Source organism: Phoca vitulina, unplaced genomic scaffold, assembly GCF_004348235.1.
Source record: "Phoca vitulina isolate PV1807 unplaced genomic scaffold, GSC_HSeal_1.0 scaffold8, whole genome shotgun sequence".
Classification (NCBI taxonomy): Eukaryota; Metazoa; Chordata; class Mammalia; order Carnivora; family Phocidae; genus Phoca; species Phoca vitulina.
Window position 1 is genome coordinate 58235683 of NW_022589711.1, and position 20869 is coordinate 58256551.

The following is a 20869-nucleotide window of genomic DNA, read 5'->3' on the forward strand; positions in this document are numbered from 1 at the left end:
TAAAGTGTTGTGAACATGCCTGGCACCTCACAAGGGCTCCGTACATGCTAGCTTCTATTACTACAATTTAGAGATCCCCTTAAATGTTGCTTTCAGGTGTTTTTACGCTTATGTGTAAGATTAGTAAAAAGAGGCCTTTGTTCTGTATTTATTATGAACCTCTCTTGGCATGAATAAAAGCATCACTAAATACACAATGAATGTATCTGTAAAGGAGGATTTCAGTGACGAAGGGTCTGGATGGTGACAGGGTGCCACTCTATGAGGAAGGTACGGTCATGTCCATTTTTTCCCCCTAAGAAGGATTCTGAACTTTAAAAAAAAAGCATTACACAGAGGTTACATAAATTTATAATTTGTCTTCCAGGAAGGACTTTGCTTCTTTTCCTCAAAGTTTTTACTATCCTTAAGGGGAAACAATGGACTAAGAGCTCAGAGAGACGAAAGAAACACTACCCTTGAAATCACTCACGCTAGCCTAGTGGGGAGCTGTTTTACCACTTCACCTCCTGAGCAGGCGAAAAGGATCTCCTGTAAGGTCCAGAAGGCAGCTATCAGAGAGAAGGCTCACATCTCAGGGCCCCTGGAACCCCATAGTGGTGCCCCACTTAGGTAATGCCTTAGTTCTTGGCACCCTCAGTGATGTGGGGATGGCTGAGGACAAGGCTGCTCAGTGGAAATCCTGAGGAGGACAGTATGATCCAAAACAGCCAGAAAAGAGAAGAGGGGACCCACAGAGGCTCTGCTTTTCATTCTGTTCCACGTCTCTGGGTCTGCCAGACACATGGAGAGATCACTCTCTGAGAATGTTTAAACTTGCCTTGACACTTTTTAGACACCTTTTCTCTGTAATTTGGTAGGAAAACGATCATATTCTTGGAGATTGAGTGTGTGGAGTATCACACTTCTGACAGATACTAAGTAAAATACACAGGGAAGACCCAAGCTCAAGATGATCAGAAAGTCTGAGAAACACTACACACCTAGCTTAAACAAAGCAAAACAAGAAAAAATACTTAATTACCTTCGAGATACTTAACAAAAAACATGGTTTTGCCACCTGATTTCCCATATCCCTTTAGCATCACTGGCATAAACTGGGGAGCGGGGCGGGTTGAGGACAAGGGTGATACTTGCCTTTCATTGGCCATTCAAAGCCTCAGCTGTGGGGCCTGCCACTGCCACAGGCCATATGACAAGGGCCCAGCCACCCCGATGTCACCTTTGCTTATTCCCCGGTTGCTCTGTGTTTCATAAAGGAGGTCCAGACAGAAACAAGTCAGCAGTAGACTAGGGAAGGGAGTGGAGGGGGGGATTATGGTGAGGGGAAGGCAGGTTAGTTACACAGCAGGTTTAAACGCCAAGTTAGCATCTGATGAAGCAGCAAGAGCCAGAAAAGCTCTCTCCTTATAGAGGTACTTTTATAAAACAGCTCTTTGCCTTGAAGGAATATTGTAAGAAAAAAAAAAATCTCGTGAAATGCACTATTGTACTTGTTACGTAAGTGTGGATGGTACCGGCCACTTAACGGTGACCCACTTAAGAAATTCCCATCAGACCTTGCTGAGAAAAGCTGTACTGGACACAGACCTGCTAATAATTGTATTTTCTTTTTTGTTTTTATCACTATGGAGCTCAGGGCTAAATGGTTAGTACAACTAGCAACTGCTTAGGACTTTGTGGCAAACATTTATGTATGCAATTATAACCCAGTTTTATAATAAAGTTTTCCTCATTTATTTATTTCATCCTACTCGATGTATTTTGGAAACCAACTCAAATCATTTTGGGAAAGTGAGGGTCAGGTCATAAGTAGAAAATGCCACTGCTAAAAACAGAATCCTGCTTTCACCCCCCAGGAAATACTATGGGCAGATGAGTCTACTCTAGGCATAGAATAAATGACTCTAGCCCCCGGGGGTTTGCTCACTGAGGCAGAAAGTGCAGAACTCATGCTTTCTGATCTAGTACTTCTCGGATCTGAATGTACACAAGAATCCCTGGGAGATCTTGTTAAAATGCAGAGTCCAGGTGGCAGGTCTGGGGTGGGGTCTGAGGTGCTGGGTTTCTAACATGCTCACAGGCAGTGCCGAGAATGCCAGTCCCCAGTCTACACTGTGCTGCTACCCTGTGTTGCTAGAAAGGCTCAGGGTGGCGGGAGACTTCCTGTCCGGAGTCCTGTGTAACAGGAAACTCTCAGGTTGCGAGGTATTTTACCTCCTACTGATTCCGCTGTACCAAATCATCCATTCCATTAGCATTTCTTTATTCCTACGGCACCCACAGATCAGGGATGTTGGTTTTCAACATACTAGGTTCGCATGCATCGTAGCAACCCTTGGATATAATAAAGTTTAATAAGGATGCTCCTGCCACATGGTTTATTCTGAATCTTATGGAATTGCAAGCCCTACATCTGTTTTACTAAATAAGGGAAGGGGATTGTGTAAATTGAGGAAGAGAAGGCTAGGAGACTTGCCTAATAGGAATGAAAAATTCATAACCAATTAAGGGTCACAAACAGGGCCTTTACCTTATAAACCCTAGGCCACCTCTGCCAGGAGAACAAATGGGAAGCACAGAGACACAGACACACACAGACCCATGACTGCAAACAACACGACCTGCCCAGAGAAGTGTGCGGGGTGGCCTCTCAGGGCCTTAGTCCTCTGTTATGCCCTTAAACTCCTTGGAAATACCACAGGAAGGGGTTTCCAAAGATGACGTCCTTCAGGAATGGAAAAATGTGGCTGTTGCATGGGTGTGAAGTACCTGAGGGTTACAGGTCCTATCGTACCACGCAAGCCATCACCCCGGGCCACCAGCGACTCAGCTGAGGAGCAGCTGCTGGGGCCGCCCTGGAACCCTCCCGGAAGCCAGAGGACGGACATGCCCTATTCTTGGCTGGGCATACTGGCTCTGTGGTAAAGCGAAGACAAGTCATTTGAGGCAAAATGAGTGAGCTATTTGTAGACACGCTTAGGACCTAGTAGATGCTCACCTGTCTTAAAAGCCTTCCTGGAATAAGACTGTAGTTTTCAAAAGGAAGCATACAGGAAATGACTACTAATCACTGAAGCAGGGATTTCTGTACTCTCTTTCCACGGTTCTACAGGCTCAAGAAGTGCGGTACGGAGGCCGTGAGGGGAGGGACCAGGCCTCTGGGAATTCGCCTGTCCACCGAAGGCTTCCTGCCCATGCAGGCTCCTGCCCTATCCCCCCCAGGCCTCATGCGTAAGATCCAGCTCTCGGGTTTAACAAATATCTCTGGAGTCCCTACTAGTATCGGGTCTGGGGTACAAAGATGAACAAGAGGGGTTTAATACCCCAGAATCTGTGGGACGTTAAAACCCCGCAAAAAGATTTCACCTCCTCCGGTGCTGGTAAGCAAAGCTTGAGAGGTTCCGGAGATATCTCATACCATATATTGCTTATTTGCCAGGGCAGGCCTTGTCTGCAACATGCTCCCCCATCATCTACATAAACCATCAAAATCTCCCTGACGCGACAACATTTTTGGGCCCAGATCACACTTTTGTACGTGAGACACGGAAGCCAGCGCTCTGCCCAGAATGCCCCTTGCGTGTGCCCGTCCTGCCAACAGATCGGCTTCCACGGGCCCGTGCGTCGCTGTTACGTCGCACTCACCACAGGGTGATTCTGTGTATCAGTCTCGTCTGTCAGACTGGGGGCTCCCTGCACATCAGAACTGTCTTTGTCTCCTTTCCGTTCCCCACGCTCTACAGCCAGCAAACGTTCAAAAAACAGCTGCTGAACAATCGCATATCCTGGCTGATCCGCAACTGTCCATTTTAGGTGTCTGAGCAGGCAGCCACTGGGCTCTCCTGGCCCAGCGTGAAATCGCTGGCATTTGTCTTCCTATTTTCAAGAACTTGAACTTGTAAAGATTCTTTGTGATTTCTGGCGTGTTTGTCCTGTATTTCAGTGAAAATACCAATTTCATTTTATTTAATTCACTTCTGGGGAGAGGATTATTTTTTTTTTTTTAAAGTGACATTTATTAAGCATCCTCTATACCAGACAATAGGTGCTATTTCACTTAACTCTTTTTTTTTTTAATGTTTTTTTTTTTTTAATTTATTTTATTCATGAGAGTCAGAGAGAGAGAGAGAGAGAGAGGCAGAGGCAGAGGGAGAAGCAGGCTCCCCGCCTAGCAGGGAGCCCGATGCGGGACTCGATCCCAGGACCCCAGGATCATGACCTGAGCCGAAGGCAGACGCTTAACCATCTGAGCCACCCAGGCGCCCGAGAGGATTATTTTTAACTGTCAAAAATATAGGTACCACCCCTTTTAAGAAGACAGGAAAACTTACCAAGCAAGCAGGACTTGTAGTTAAAAGCCTCTTTCTGTTGTTCCCCAATACTTCCTAGTGCCGACACAGCCATTCGGTGTGACCGCGGCCCGTGCAGGGGTGGCCGGGCCTGCTCCCCAAGTGCCTGGGATACTGCAGCGGCTGCCCGAGCCCAAACCTGGCCTCACCGGGCACTAGATGACATTCATAGGCAAGCTGCCTATTCTTTGAGCTAGTTGTGTTTTTGTTTTGTTTTTTTGTAACAGGGGATAAGAGAAGAGCTGTGCCACAGGAAGTGGCTGGGATGAGGAGGGGAAGGCCTCCAGCACGTGGTAACTGGCCAGGACGCTCTGAGTCCTCATTTGGTGTGACTTCCTGGAGGGGGCATGGGAGGGCCCTGCGGGCGCCACACACAGACCCAGTTGGGATGGGACACGGGTCCCGCGTACCTAGTCCTCACGTGGCCGAGAGGGAAAGACAGGGGACCCTAGTGCACAGTGCTGTCCACACTGGCAAACGTGGCAACGGAAGGGATGCTGAAGACAGAGAGAGAGAGAACGGGGAATGGGGGGGGAGCCTTAAGAACACAGGGCCTTGGGGCACCTGGGTGGCTCGGTCATTAAGCGTCTGCCTTCGGCTCAGGTCATGATTGCAGGGTCCTGGGATCGAGCCCCGCATCGGGCTCCCTGCTCAGTGGGGAGCCTGCTTCTCCCTCTCCCTCTGCCGCTCCACCCATCCACCCACTCGTGCTCTGTCTCTCTCGCTCTCTCTCTCTCAAATAAATAAAATCTTAAAAAAACAAAGCTTATCCTAAACAACAGTGTACTGCCAGTCCTGAGGCCTCAACTACTGTCACCATCACCCTCTTTGCTATTCCTTTAGTTGAAACAAACAAAAAAAATCTGTATAAAAACTACTAAAGAACAGCAATTATGGTTATTGGCTTTAAAGTTCCTTCTCTTATGTAAAACAAAGAGAAAGGAAGGAAAGGCAGTAAGCTAGATTTTGAGCAAGATACAGTTGGTTGAACTGGAGTAATAACACAGCCTAAATTTAACAGACTATAACTGATCAGATTTAAGTTTAGGAGAACCTTTCACTAAGTGTTAAGGGACCATCAGTCCTCTCCAAATATACACAACTTTGATCGATAGTTTCCAACTACGGTCCAGGACATCATGGTCTATAACACTATCTTAAAAGAATCTCACTCTAGAGGCTCCTGGGTGGCTCAGTCGTTAAGCGTCTGCCTTCGGCTCAGGTCATGATCCCGGGGTCCTGGCATCGAGCCCCACGTCGGGCTCCCTGCTCAGCAGGAAGCCTGCTTCTCCCTCTCCCACTCCCCCTGTGTTCCCTCTCTCGCTGTCTCTCTCTCTGTAATAAATAAATAAAATCTTAAAAAAAAAGAACAGAACAGAACACAGGGCCTCTTGTCTCTTGCTTCCCGGCGCCCAGCGCTGCACTCGGCATGGAGCACGGGGGAACGACTTATCTGCTATCAGATGGAGGACGGGACGGCAAGGGCAAGCAAGCAGATTTTCTCCTTGCTACAAGTTCCCTGGAGCTTTCACAAGCCCTCTAGACGCAGGAAGAACACAGGGCGCATGCTCTGACAGCCCTGGGCTCCATCTGGATTCTGCAACAACTAGCTGAATGCCTCTGGCCTGCTTATTTAGCTTCTCTCAGTCTCTGTCTTTCTCTGTAAACTCTACAGAACTGTGAGGATTGGAGATCACGTATGGGCCTGGCACCTACCGGATGTTCAGTACACGGCAGCGATCTATACTCCTAAGAGAAGTGCCCTGGAAGACAGAACAGTGCGCTGGGACTCAGGAACCCTGAGCTCTACCCTGTCACAGCTCCCCGCGTCACCTGGGCGGGTCACGGTGCCCCCCCAGGTCTACCCTCTGATCTAGCGAACGCAGTGCCACCCCGGGCCACGCCCTACCACTCAGGAAAGGCTCCCGGGGGGTAACAGGCGTTTGAGGGCATGAAGGTTTCAAGTAAGAAAGTAACATTTACTGCAGTTACTCATGGCTTTTATGGCGTAATCATATGCCAACTAGGGCAACCAACTACAGGCACTGGAGATCCCGGCACGAAGCCCCACGACAGCCCTGACGAGAAAGAAGAGTCGGTCTAAGATGCTGTACAGAGAAAGGGATTTGCAAAATCAGCATCCGGCACAACACCAAAGTGGGAGCAACCAGATGGGAACGCAGTCTCAGTGGGGCAGATGCACAAACACGAAGCACCCGGCCTAGTGTCCCCAGACCCTCTAACCCACCCGCTGAGAACCGATTACGAAGGATTTTCCAATTGGAAGAGAAGGGAAAACACATTCGATGCTATCTGCCAGAGCACATTTTCTTCTTCCCATGTAATGAAGTCTAGTGATAAAAGCTGAAAATTAAACTGTGGCTGAACATCAGAGGGAGAAACAGTGACGGCCCTGGAAGCGACCCACAGCGCTCCGCGTTCAAGCAAAGCCGCGGAAAAGGAGGAGAGCCCCGGGGAGAGGGACGTGGGGCTAATGTGTGGTGCCGGCACATTGTAAAGCTTGAGACTCACACGGGGTGCAAAGCAGAGCTGTCATTACAGCCGCTGGAAGGAAGCAAACCACCCAGGGCTTTCAGGATCCAAGGATTCAACTAGCACGTCAAGCTTCAAGATAGGAAAGCCACCGGGATCCGCCGCCACCCCGAGGGTGGGAGTCCTAGGAACAGGGATGATGATAATAATAATGTCAGGGATCCTGGATCCGAAGGCTCCCACACCACCCATGGAGAGAGGGCAGTCACGGAATCTCTACAATACATAAGGTCTTGAAATCAAAACCCCAACATTTCTTTTCCTACTGGTCTTCCCACATGAGCAGGCCAAACCTAGTTTGCCAGAGACATGGGACACTTCACATAATTCTGCAACATAATTACTTGTCTTTCCTGCATTCTAGGAACCTTCTACTGGCATTTTTGTAACTTGCCGGTGGGGCTGGAGCTGAAGGTGGAGTGGGATGAGTGGAGGCAGAACCATATTTTCCCAGTTTTCTCCCTTCCTGCTGTTGGCCTCACTTTTAAATCTTTCTATCTTTCACAGGCCTCGGTCAGACTTCTGCCACTACCTAAGCTCTTTCAAACTCGAGGTCCTTCATGTTTTGCCTAAAATGAAACCTTGGCTTCAGAGATAAGAGGGAGGCGACATTTCCTTCCTCCCTGCAAACAGAAACCCCTTTCCTAAAATTCCCCTCCACACACACTTTGCTCCAGACGGAACCCTGACCTCTCACTCATCTTCATCTCCGAATGCCTCCACTCTCTCAATAGGTCACAATTAATAACGAATTGGGTAATGAAAGGACAAAATAAGCAGGGACGTTGCTAGGCTGCCTGGAGAGAGGAGGGAAACACCTGGCAGAACATCCGTTAAGGAGATTTCACGTGGCGCAGTACCGATGGCCCCAGAGTGAGCAGCCCTCAGGCAGAGGGCGCCTGAGGTGGGGGATGGAGAGGACGAGTATCTGACTAGAAAATACCCCTAAAAATACCCCTTTAGTACCACAATGAAAAAGAACATAGTGACTTCACGGCAGCAGGAAGAACATGCCGGATTAAGTGGGCTAAGATGTGAGAGGAGTAACAACCACCGCTCCCGTGGCGGCTCAGTTACTGAGCAAGCAACCGCCCTGTTCCGGGCGCTGTGCGTGCATTAGCTCATCTAATTGTCACAAAAACCCTATGAGGGCTGTACTTCCGTCAGCCTTATTTCCCACCTAGAGCAACTAAGGTCCTGGGCTGCAGTGCTGTGCTCACGGTCACTCTGGGTGGTGGGGAAGCCAGACCTGAATTTGAGCAGTCTAGTTCCAGAGGTTTCTTTCACTTGCCTTGCTCCTGGCATCAGTGTGGAAGAAGCCTGACAGAAAGTCACTTTTCAGGAACACAGAAGGTTGAGTCAGGAGCAGAGTAGGACTAGCTGGGGGTCAAGGTGCCTGTGCCATGCTCCTGAAACACGGATCGCCTCCGATCTCTTTCTGAGATCTTTCATGATTCTGCTTTCTAGTTAAAGAAACTCATCCTATCAGGCCCATGAAGTCTTAATAAAAGATTCCGGAGAGAGAACAGTTGATGAAATGAGCTACAATGATTACTGTCATGCTTAAAAATACATTTTGGAGGACTGAGTTGAAGAAGCCCAGGGAGAGCTGACAATGTTAAGGACTAAAGCTAAGTTCTTAGAACAAATACGGAACCACAAAAGACCCCCAACAGCCAAAGCCATCTTAAACAAGGAGAACAAAACTGGAGGTATCACAATCCCAGATTTCAAGATAGACTACAAAGCTGTAGACATTAAACAGTATGGTACTGGCACAAAAACAAATACATGGATCAGTGGAACAGAATAGAGCCCAGAAATAAACCCATGATTACATGGTCCGTTAATCTTCAACAAAGAAGATAAGAATATGCAACAGGAAAAAATAGTCTCTTCAACAAACTGTGTTAGGAAAACTGGACAGCAACATGCAAAAGAATGAAACTAGACCACTGTCTTACACCACACACAAAAATAAACTCAAGGGGCGCCTGGGTGGTTGGTAAGCGTCTGCCTTCAGCTCAGGTCGTGATCCCAGGGTCCTGGAATCGAGCCCCGCATCGGGCTCCCTGCTCCGTGGGAAGCCTGCTTCTCCCTCTCCCACTCCCCCTGCTTGTGTTCCCTCTCTTGCTGTCTCTTTGTCAAATAAATAAATTAAAAAAAAAAAAAAACTCAAAATGAATTAAAGACCTAAATATGAGACCTGAAGCCATAAAAATCCTAGAAGACAGCCCAGGCAGTAATTTCTCTGACATTGGCTGTAGCAACATTTTTCTAGGTATGTCTCCTCAGGGAAGGGAAACAAAAGCAAAAATAAACTATTGGGACTACATCAAAATAAAAAAACTTCTGCATAGCAAAGGAAACAATCAACAAAACTAAAAGACAACTTACGGAATGGGAGAAGATTTTTGCAAATGACATATCTGATAAAGGGTTAGTATCCAAAATATATCAAGAATTTATACAATTCAACACCAAAAACCCAAATAATTCAGTTAAAAAATGGGCAGAAGGCATGGATAGATATTTCTACAAAGAAGACATACACATGGCCAACAGACACGAAAAGATGCTCAGCATCACTCATCATCAGGGAAATGCAAATCAACACCTCAACGAGGTGTCACTTCACACCTGTTAGAAGGCTAAAATCAAAAACTCAAGAAACAACAGGTGTTGGCAAGGATGTAGACAAAAAGGAGCCCTAATGTACTGTGGGTGGGAATGCAACCTGGTGCAGCCACTGTGGAACCATGGAGGTTCCTCAAAAACTGAAAAATAAAACTAGCATATGATTTAGTAATTCCACTACTGGGTATTTACCCAAAGAATATGAAAACACTAATTCAAAAAGATATATGTACCCCTATGTTTACCACAGTATTACTTACAACAGTCAAATTATGGAAGCAACCCAAATGTCTACTTATAGATGAATGGATAAAGAAGATATGGTGTGCGTGTGTGTGTGTGTGCGTGTGTGTGCGTGTGTGTGCGTGTGTCTGTATATACACACAATGGAATATCATTTAGCCACAAAAGTGAAATCTTGCCATTTACAACATGGATGGATCTAGACGGTATAATGCTAAGTGAAGTAAGTCAGAGAAGAACAAATACTGTATGATTTCATTCATATGTGAAATTTAAGAAACAAAACAAATCAACAACAAAAAGAGACAAAAAGCCAAACTCTTAAATACAGAGAACTGATGGTTACCAGAGGGGAGGTGGGGGGAGGGTGGGGATGGTGAAAAAGTTAAAGTGGATTAAAGAGTACACTTATGATCAGCACTCAGTAATGTACAGAATTGCTGAATCACTATACTGTACACCTGAAACTAACACAACACTGTATGTTAACTATACTGGGGGAAAAAAAAGAACTAAAGCTAAGTTCTTCAGTGAGAGCCCTCACACACAACAATGTGAAGACAGGTTTGTGCATACACTAGGTGCTCATGAATATTTTCTGCCATCACAGAAGAAATTCTGAACTTGGCTCTGACACTAATTAGTTGGGTTGATATCACCAACGTGGGATAGTGGGCTATAGGATTAGACCATCTAACAGGTCAGTTTTCTCATGTGTCAATTAGAGACAATAAAGGCTAATGCATACATTTGGCTAATGTGTGCATTAAACATGAAAGTAACCAGAATAGGGGGCACCTGGGCGGCTCAGTCGGTGAAGCGGCTGCCTTTGGCTCAGGTCATGATCCCGGGGTCCTGGGATCGAGCCCTGCGTCGGGCTCCCTGCTCAGCGGGAGCCTGCTTCCCCCTCTCTCTCTGCTGCTCTGCCTACTTGTGCTCTCTGTCAAATAAATAAATAAAATCTTAAAAAAAAAAGTAACTAGAATAAAGCCAGAGACCACTCCAGTTCCCTCATAAGAGCCTCATGAAGTAGGCTATGCAGGTATTTTCTCTGTTGTATAGACAAACGTAAGGTGCTATGGGGGTATAAGGTATTAGGGACCTCCCATGGGTCATCTGAGCTGCTCAGTGTGCCAGGAGTGCATGTATCTGAAGACCCCAGCAGGATCCTTGGTGGGACCATCCATAATGTTAGTGCCACGCTGTGTCATTAAGTAGAGGAACACAGTAATTTTTGTTTGGCTTGGCTACCCATTTTGCTCCCTCACAAAAATAACTATCCCCAGATGGGTTTGAAGTCTCTGATACCCGTATATTCACCTGTCCATGCTTGGCTACTCCTTGCCTAACCTGCTTTGAAAGGCAACAACCTGGGGAAGACCTGTGGTGGCAAAAGCTAATAATCTCATTATTCCTAAAAAAAAAAAAATGGGACTTTTAAAAACTTTTAGGCAACTGTAGAATGTAGTTTCAACTTTAAAAAATATCGTTCTTTGGTCAAATGCATTAAAACCTCCCTATTATCTTGAAGGGATTATTATTATTATTACAAAAGGTTGGTCACTGACTCAAATTCTCAAACACATTAAAAAATAACTGATGGATGTTGCTGCCTCCAGTGTTCTGCAGCATTAGAAACAGAAATAAAAAATGGTAGTCCTGGGAAATAAAATGGATGACAACTGGGCTGGGACCCCTACCTCCTTCCTTCCTGAGGGAACTGTCCTGTGCAAACTTAGGCTCCCGCATTGTGGTATATTATGGTCTTTCCTTTTTGTCAGGAAAGGAAGATCTAAAAAAAATCTGGTAAGATTTATTTTTATGGGAAGTGGAGTTACAAAGAAAGCTTCTTAGTGGGGTGGCATTTTTCTATTGCTAGTCAGAAATCCTCCTGTGTCTTATCAGTGACCTTATTAAAAAAAAATAAAAAGAGGGAAAGCATTCATTTCATATATGTAATTAAGGCTTACTACCCTTTGATTATCTAACTGTTGCCTACTTAAGAATAAAGTCGAACAATTATCTTGATGGATGCCACTGTGGGCTAGCAATTATGACAAAGAGCTCTTCTGAGAGGGCAGGGTCCTTAATGATTTTCTATCAGAGCCATGATTGCTGAAATATTTTCAGTTCTAGTATTCCTGCCCATCTTAACTACACAGACCTCAAAATGATTATCTGATAACAAGAGGAATACAGAATCAAATGGAAAAGCAAGCTTAACCCTGAAATTAGCAAAACCCAATACAAGTTAACAATGTAATTACAAATCAAAAGAAAAAGAGAACTGATGCGTTGTGGCTGTACTCTGGTTATTTTAGATGTCAATTCACTGTCCAAAAGACAGAAGAGCTTTTGAACCATTTCTCTCTGTAGAACATGGGTGTTGGGGGGGCGCCTGGGTGGCTCAGTCATTAAGCATCTGCCTTCACGGCTCAGGTCATGATCCCAGGGTGCTGGGGTCAAGCCCCGCATCAGGATCCCTGCTCTGCAGGGAGTCTCCTTCTCCCTCTCCCACTCCCCCTGCTTGTGTTCTCTCGCGCGCTGTGTCTGTCAAATAAATAAATAAAATCTTTTAAAAAAACCAACCAAACAAAAAAAACCATGGCTGTTGGAAGGTAGAGGGCAGGAAGTGAAGTGATAATATGGAAAGTGAATGAAAGTTATAATTAAGCTATTGTTTACTGTACTTTAAAAAACTCCCCCCAAACTACAGAGACTTCCAAATCTTGCCATTATAAAGTAATGGTACTGAACTAGACTAGCTCTCCCATAATAACATAAAACCAACCAAAATATATATAACTGTTGTTTTCTAACTTTGGACAAAAGGCAGAATGGGACTGTAATCCTCGGCAGAAGGGAAACATTCAGAGTCCCATCATTTCCCTGGAATTCTATCTGGAGACACTTTCTGGATGAGAGCCCAAGTAGAGCATGGCGGTCTTGCTGAACTGAGGAATTAGAGATGGGCGTTTGGGGCTGGGCAGTGGGTAAATCCGAAGAGGAGGAAGCTTAGCTGAAAATCTATACAGGAGTCCCCTTAAGTTTGTGGCCTAATACTCAGCTGCACATATGTGGGCAAGACTCCAGAAGCCTGGCAGAGAACAGGTACTGGGGAGCTGTGAGTTAAATGGAGTTTCTAGAGGTTGCAAAGTACTGGAAGACATGGGAATACTAACCAGCTAGAGTGCAAAGACCTTGATAAATACCCTGGGTATCCAATGAGATTATCAGAAAGCTATGTATTAGGAGCAGGGTATCCTAGACCTGCCTGAACAGAGCTTAAAAATAAGCCTAAAAAATATGTAACTGATTTAACAGTAACCTGCCAGAACAAAACTCAAAAGTCTCTAAAGGTAGACAATAAAATCCAGATGCCCTACAACACAGTGTCCATAATGCCTACCACACAATCAAAAGTCTCCAGATAAGTGGAGTAGGAAAACAGGACTTATAACCAGGAAAGCAACTAATAAAAACAGACTAAGAGATGGCAGAGAGATACTGGGTTAGCAGACAAGGAATTTAAAATATCTATTTTATAAATATGTTTAAAGATTTAAAGGATGGACCTAATAAATGAATACATGAGGGAACCCCAGTAGAAAAATGGAAACTATAAAAAGAACTAGATGATGAGAGGTTAGTAAATGAGCCTATAGCACTGCAAGGTTCCTATAGTTTATGTTAGGTAGTAAAATATTAACTCTGATTAGATTGTGATAAGGTAAAGATGTATTCTGTAATCCCTACAGCTACCACTAAAAAAAAAAAAAAAAAAAAAAAAAAAAAAGCAGAGAGATATAGCTATAAAAGCAATAGAAAAATCAAAATCAATATTTAAAAAATGGTCAAATAACCCCAAAGAAGAGCGGGAAGAAGTAACAGAGGAGAATACAGGTAAGGCAGGGTGCTGGGTCCCGCGGTGCCTGCCCAGGACTACGAGGTCTGGGAGTGAAGGACGCGGGCATTTACTCACCGCACACAGGCCTGCGTACGCTCTCATCAGCGAGTTTCATGGCAACTGCTGTGGTCCTTACCAAGTATTTCTGACTTGACCGTGTAAACTGTAAGGAATCAATATCCCGGGTACACATAAAACTTTCTTCCTGGGAACCAGGGTGAATGTGAGCGACAAAAACTGAGGCAATGCACACGTGGGTTTCACTGGGCCGTTATAGTAATGATTTACATACTTTCCAGTTTCACTAAACTATCCTGTTTTAGGTCGTGGAGATTTCAAGAAGGTTTCATTCAAGATTCCTCCTCCCCAAATGCTTTAAGCTATTGTTGAATTCGACTCAGATATATTTTCATTTTTCTCGGACACCCTCAGTAATTCACTTTTGTCCTTTTCTGCTGTGTGCGTCTTGAAAGCTGCCTCAAAGCAGCTGAGGAGTGAGGGGAGGTGTAACACATTTAAGAAAAACAACAAATGACAAGTTCAAAAGTTAGGCCAGACACCAAAAACAATAACAGAAGGTACTGTATGCCAAGTGCCAAATGAAGAATGGGCAAGAATTGCTCACAAGAATTCAGAGTAAGAGGTGATCAGCACAGGGCGCCTGGGTGGCTCAGTCGTGAAGCGTATTTATAAATATATAAATGTTGGTGAAGACTTTTGGAACAGTGGAGATACACACTGACTGGGGAATGACAACACCGTTGAGGTAAACACAAAGCACAGAGGGCTTCTCGGAGCTAAGTGAAATGCAGAGAGAGGACACTGGAATTAGAGAATTTCTTCTTTCCAATGATTGCAGAGATATTTCTGTGTAATTTTATTTTCTCTTCTATTGCTGAGAAGTTGCTAGAGACAGATATGGACTGCCCCAATTAGTACCATAAAAAGGTAGTCTTAACTGACTTAGTCAATAAATGAAAAAGTTACGTGACTTAACCATGTAGAGAGGAGTCTCTCCTTTTCAGAATATGCTGTATCTGGAATAATATCTACCATTAGTAGGTATTTCACACAAAACAGGGAGCTATGGGGCGCCTGGGTGGCTCAGCCGTTAAGCGTCTGCCTTCGGCTCAGGTCATGATCCCAGGGTCCTGGGATCGAGCCCCACGTCGGGCTCCCCGCTCAGCGGGAGGCCTGCTTCTCCCTCTCCCACTCCCCCTGCTTGTGTTCCCTCTCTCACTGTCTGTCTCTCTGTCAAATAAATAAATAAAATCTTAAAAAAAAAAAAAAAAGAAACAGGGAGCTATAACTTATTTATGGCACAAGAGAAGAACCAAATGTAAATCACAACTAGAATGCCCCTAGGATATGTACGGAAAACAACAAAACACAAGAGACCCACGGCAGTGGCTTTTGTCCGAGAGAATAGACTGCACTCAGCACCAGCTTGCATTTCATCTTCATCTTTTCCTTTCCTTCTACTTTACCCAAAGACTTCTCACTGTTTCTTGAACAGACTCAACCCCATGTTCTGATACTACGAAAGGAGCGTGAGCTTTCAGGGATGGCACGTGAACTGATTTGGGAAAGTAGTCCAGACAGAAAGCTCTACTCCGCAGTAACAGTAGATCAGCCTCTCGAGAACAACACATACATTAGAGCAGCTCAAACCTTGCAAAGCTCTGCTGTTTGGATTCTATGACCTTTACAAATAGGTGATCATTCAGCAGAGAGCAATTAAGAACGGCCTACTGAGTTGTTTTAATGCAAAATAATGGGCTGTTAGCTGTCTGTCATACATACTGAAGAGAAAAAAAGACCCCTGCCACGTACTGTAGGAAATGCCTAAGAGCTTTGTCAGGAAACTCTGTTGGAAGGGAAAGGCCCATTTCTAACCTGAGCAATACACAGAACTTCAGCAGGGTCCAAAACTCCAAGGAGACGGTAGCCATGGGGACATTACTTCCTTTGGTAAGGGAGTTCACCCGCATATACCGAGAGGGCACCACGATGGAACACAGAGCAACCACCGGCTCGGACACGGCCCCACACACAGCCCCACTGTGAGAGACTCCTATGGCCTGACTCCACTCTGAAAACAACGGCAACTGTTCATGAAGGGGTGTCCTATCTGAAGCAGAAAAATCACACCCACTAACTCTCAATTAACAGAGCCTGGTGACTAGTAAGTAATGTTATCTAGGTCTCTGTGGGGCTCTACCCCGGCTCCGCTTTATATAAATATTTTATTAGTTAGCTGGATAAAGATAAAAGAGGCCAATGCATGGAATGAAAAAACTTGATTCCCAAAGGGGTAATCTGAAACAATACAAGACAAGCCTTGCACTTGGCTCTAGAAACCAACAGCAGTTACACAGGATGGCGTGAGTGGCGTGTGGGAACAGAATCAGGAGCTTGCTATCAACATGTTCATTGAGTCAACCGTGCAGAATGGCTGCTAAAAATCTAATGTGCCTTTGGTTTCATTTAGAGAACCTAGAATAAGGAAAGGGATGATCTTGTTCTGCTCTAAGCTGACCGGCCCTGAAGTAGCATGGTGGGAGCAGAAGAGGTAGGGTGTGAGTGGGGACAGGCGAGTGAGGAACGGAACTGTGAATGTCCTGCCTGCACAAGAGAAGGCTAGGCCTGGAGACTCAGGACTTCACCTACAGAAAGCACTGGGAAGGCTGCTATATAAAAAAGGAATGAGGTATCTTTCTAATGGCTTCCAGAGGAAGGGCCAGGATCAATAGGTAGAGAGGTGTCAGCCAGAAAAAGGAATATCTCTCGAAGATGGAATGTCCTGCCTCAGGAGAGGTTTTCACTAAGAGTTGGCCACTGCTTGTTAGAAATGGATGAGGAGAGAGATCAACGTCTACTAGCATGACAGCATGAGATGCTCTGATGACCTTTTCACCATTGAAGCTATATATATATATCTCTACAGATAGATACAGACACACACACACACCACCCCCCAAAACCAACCCTTTATAGACCTCGGTAATTGTCCTAAGGGCAAATAGCAAATGAAGAAATAACTATTTAAAAAAATCAATGTAGAATCAGTAAGAAAGGCAAGCATGTGGTTTCTGAACCAAGACTGCTCCCTCCTCCCACCCCAGCCTAGTGAGGTAGAGACTCCACCCCAGACTGCTACCGCCAAGAACACCAAGCTCCTTCTCTCCCAAGCTCCTAGTTGGAGGGCTTTCTTTCCAGTAGAAGCAGGACTTCAGCATTTCTCCTCTTGCCTCCAGTTACGTGCTGCTGAGGCTAAGTCCTAGGCAAGCACAGTCAAGAAGTGGTGGGGGCTCCCTTCTTCCACCCCAACTCCACCCATGGAATACAGGCTTCATCCTGGGTGCTGTCCACTACAAAAAACTGGCTCTCTGATCACCCCTGCTCCAGTTTGTGAGGCAGTGGTTCCATCACAGGAAAGGCCAAGAGGACCTCAGGCTGTGCCCTCTTCCAACAAGCATTCAAGTCCTAAGTGGGTGTGTCATTCAGAGAGAGGCTTGCCGTTATACAGAGTTCTGGTTCAGAGATTATTCCTTGGGGGAGAAGCAGGCACTAAAACAGGTCCTAATCTCTTCTCAAAGGAACTGACTTCATTTGCAACTGAGTGTGGAGAAGTTTGAACCTAAGAGTATTCTTAAGAACAGTGAAGACTGTGGTGAAAGGCAACTGGGAGGAGAGTCGTGGATTTAATGTAGATACAACCTGCACCAGGCCAGCTACTCTGTAGAAGAGAACCGAGGAAATGATAGCTGGGGGGGGGGGAGGGGTTGTGCCCCCAATAAGGAGGTCAAAACAAATATTGAAAACAGACCTCAGAAACTATCCCTTCAAAGGAGTCACAATTTTGCTGGATCAGTGTGTAGTGCAATTTATGCACCCGGGGCATTGCTGAAAACAACAGAGGAATCAGTAGAGTTTAACAGCTGGTCTGGCCAAGGAAAAAGAGAGAGCCTTTACCAATACCACTGCCATCTAGCTGTCTGTGGGCAAACCCAAGGCCGTGTCTCCCAAAGAGCAATATCAGAGGCTTAACACTTGGGGATGGGTAGGGTAATAGACTTCATTAAAATAACCCGGCCAGTCATTAAAAATAATAATAATAGCTTAGGCTGAAGCAGCCTGGAGTAGAGTGGAGCAAATAAGAATAACTCCAGGAGTGGGGGATCAATGCACAGAGTTGCTACGTTACCTAAAATATCTAGTTTCTAACCAAAAATTACAAGGCATATAAAGAAATAGGAAAGTGTGATCACATACTGGGAAAAAAAAGCAGATAACACAACCTGCCTTAGAGAGTAACCAGATGTTAGATGTAACAGAAAGACACTAAAATCAGCCATAATAAATACTTACAGAACCAAAAAAACCCCCAAAACAAACAATTAAAAAAACACACACACAAACACACACACAGGAAATGGATGAAATGTAGGAAAGTGTGATTTTAAAAGTTAAAGGAAGGTATGATGGCAATGTTGCACCCCCAATACAGAATATCAATAAAGAGGTGCAGCTGGGTGGCTCACTAGGTTGGGTGTCTGTCTTCAGCTCGGGTTGTGATCCCAGGGTCATGGGATCAAGCCCCATGTCTGCTGGCTCCCTGCTCAGCGGGGAGCCCGCTTCCCCCTTTCCCTTTGCCCTTCCCCCCCCCCGCTTGTGTGCACAGGTGCATGCTCTCTCTCGCTCTTCAAATAAATAAATAAAATCTTTAAAAAAAGGAATATCAATAAAGAGAAATTACAAAAAAGGATAGCATGGAAATTCTAGAGTTTAAAGTATAATAACTAAAATAAATTCAGGAGAGAGGCTCAACAGTAGATCTGAACTGGCAGAAGAAATAATGAACTGGAAGATAAATCAATAGAGTATGCAAGCTGAAGATTAGGAGGAAAAAGAGTGAAGAAAACTGAACAGAGAAACACAGGACACCATCAGTACCACAACAAATACATAATGGGAGTAAGAAAATAAGAGGACAGAGAATGGGGAAGACAAAATATTTGAAGAAATTGTGGCTGAAGAGTCACAAATTCATTGAAAAGCAGTAACCTAGGGGCACCTGGGTGGCTCAGTCGGTTAAACATCTGCCTTCTGCTCAGGTCATGATCCTGGACTCCTGGGATTGAGCCCCGCATTGGGCTCCCTGCTCAGCGGAGAGTCTGCTTCTTCCTCGCCCTCCCCACCCCTGCTCATGTTCTCTCTCTCTCTCAAATGGATAAATACAATCTTTAATAAAAAAAAGAAAAGAAAAGCAGTAACCTACCCATCCAGGAAGCTCAACAAACTCCAAGCAGGACAAAGGCCAAGAGATCCACAAAAATCTCCCAGTAAAAATGCTACAAGTTAAAGACTTGGAGAAAATCTTGAAAAGCAGCAAGAGAAAAATGACCAGTTACTTATAAGGGAACCCCAATAAGATTAATAACTGAATTCTAGGCAGAAACAAGACAGGGCAGAAGACAACAGGATAGTATATTCAAAGTGTTCCAAGAAAGAACCTGTCAATCAGTAATCTTATATCCAACAAAGCTATCTTTCAAAAATGAAGATGAAAGAAACACTTTCCAAGTAAACAAAAATGGAGAGGAGTTGTTGCTAACAGACCCACCTTATAAAAAAAATACTAATATAAGTTCATTAGTCACTGTTCACAGTCATTAGTGGAAAGCAATTCAAATCCACATAAGAAAAACCAAAAAAGAACTGGTAAAAAGAACTGGAAGGGAACTGTATAATAATACGTATATAATGTAACGTTGGCCTATAACATGCAGAAATGCAATATATTTGCACAAAGGAAATGGGCAGGAACAAAGCTTTACTGGGCTAAGAAAGTGGCTAAGACAGTAAAGCAGTAATTATCACAATGTATTGTTGGGTTTGTAACGTTAACAGATATACCATGTATAAGAGTATCACAAAATGTGGGAAAAAATAATAGAGCTAAATAGGAGTAACACTTCTATGTATAACTCGAATTAAGCTAGTTTAAATCAGAAGCTGAATCAGAAAAGTTAAGATGTATAGGGTAAACCATAGAGCACCACTAAAAACAAACAAACAAACAAACAAAAAAAACCAAAAAACAAAAACCAGGAAAAAAACCCCTCAAAGACATTTAAAGACCTCACCAAAGAAGATATAGATGGTAAATAAGCTTATGAAAAAATACTCAACATCGAATGTCATTCAAGACACCACTACTGGAATGGCTAAAATCCAAAAACAGACAACACCAAATGCTGACAAGGATGTAGGACAATAGGGACTCACATTCACTGTGTGGGAATGCAAAAATAGTACAGCCACTCTGGAAGACAGTTTGGCAGCTTCTCAGAAAACTGAACATTCTTACCATACAATCCAGCAGTTGCTCCTTGGTATTTACCCAAATGAGCTGAAAACATGTCCACACAAAAACCTGCATATGGATGTTTATGGTAGCTTTATTGACAACTGCTGAAACCTGGAAGCAACCAAGATGTCCTTTAGTAGGTGAACGGATGAACAACAAACTGGTATATCCAGACAATGGCATATTATTCAAAGCTAAAAAGAAATGAGCTATCAAGCCACAAGAAGACATGGAGGAACCTTAAATGGGTATCACTGAGTAAGAGAAACCAATCTGCAAAGGCTACATACTGTCTGACTACACGACATTCTGGAAAAGGCAAAACTATGGAGACAGTAAAAAGATGAGCAGTCGCCAGAAGTTTGGGGGGTGGGAGGGAAGGATGAATAAATGAAGCATGGGATTTTTGGGGTAGTGTAACCATTCTGCATGATACTGTAATGGTGCCTACATTTCATTATACATTTGTCAGAACCCACAGAATGTACAACACAAGATGTGACCTCTAATGTAAACTATGGACTTACATTAATAATAATGTATCTATGTTAGCTCATCAGTTGTAATAAATGTACCACAGGAATGCAAAATGTTAATAACGGGAAAATGGAGGGGGAAATGTATGGGAACTGTACTTTCTGCTCACTTTTTCTATAAATCTAAAACTGCTTAAAAAAAAAGAGTCCATTAATGGGGCGCCTGGGTGGCTTAGATGGTTTAGCATCCGACTCTTGATTTCAGCTCAGGTCATGATCTCAGGGCCATGAGATCGAGCCCTGCGTCAGGCTTTGTGCTGAGCATGGA

General features: G+C 44.5%; 1 protein-coding gene across 7 annotated transcripts in view; it reads right to left on the reverse strand.

Moving 5' to 3' along the window:
* Positions 1-20869, reverse strand: part of VPS8 (VPS8 subunit of CORVET complex) — a 250931-nt gene that overhangs the window by 4041 nt on the left and 226021 nt on the right. The window lies entirely within an intron of this gene.